Source organism: Austrofundulus limnaeus, unplaced genomic scaffold (genome assembly GCF_001266775.1).
Source record: "Austrofundulus limnaeus strain Quisiro unplaced genomic scaffold, Austrofundulus_limnaeus-1.0 Scaffold60, whole genome shotgun sequence".
Classification (NCBI taxonomy): domain Eukaryota; kingdom Metazoa; phylum Chordata; class Actinopteri; order Cyprinodontiformes; family Rivulidae; genus Austrofundulus; species Austrofundulus limnaeus.
Window position 1 is genome coordinate 2,182,017 of NW_013952462.1, and position 973 is coordinate 2,182,989.

Consider the following 973-nt stretch of genomic DNA (forward strand, 5'->3'; position numbering starts at 1 on the left):
GTCCTTGGGTGTCCTGAAAGGCACTTTATAAATAAAATGCATCATCATCATCATCATCATCATCATCATCATCATCATTATTATTATTATTATTATTATTATTGTTAACACCTAACCCTTACCCACTGGCTGGCTGGCAACAAGGGTCAGACATGCAAAGGAGGCACAAAGTAAAGGTAATCTTTGTGGATTATACACTTATAATTTAAATTTGGCTCAGTATAGCATACTTCTATGACGTTGTCTGCCTTCAGCATTCTTCGGAGGTGTGCTCGGTTGTTTCAGTGACTGGGTGGTTATTTTATCTTTTTTGTACACTTGCCTGGCCCAAATGTGAAAAAAAAAACATACTGTCATCATATTCTACAACAGTGATTACCTGTTAAGGCCACTTGGTACAGTTATAGTGGGTGTTGGACTTTAAGTATTTTGAATGCCCTCATGAAGCGTGGCGTCCTTTCCACAAGACTGTATATTGTTAATGATGATCTGTTCTACTCTGAACCAGCAGATTTCAGATGCTGCTGTGTAAACCCATTCTGTGTTTGATAAGAYGCGTTGATACCAAACATCATACAGCAAACTAGACATTACAATGGTTGTTGTAAGTATAATATATACTGTATATTTTTAATGGGGAAAATCTTTACATTTGTGAGTTTCTTTGAGAGTGTTTGAAGTGTGCCTCTAAAATAAACTCTGTGAGCCAGATACTCTCTACGTCACAAAAAACACTTTGGAGACTCTTTTCTTTGGGTGTAAACTCACAGAAAATAGGTATGATTTAGACGTAATGTTGGCTATGTAACTCTTTTAAACAAACACATTAATTTTTCATTATTGTGAATTCTGTTACAGCTGATTTTAGAAATATTTTTTTCAAAATAGCCTGAAAGTTTCAGCATTGAAATTCAAGCCTTTCTTTCAGTTTCACCTTTTCTTGACTTTTTTCCTGTTCCTTTTACCCCCCCCC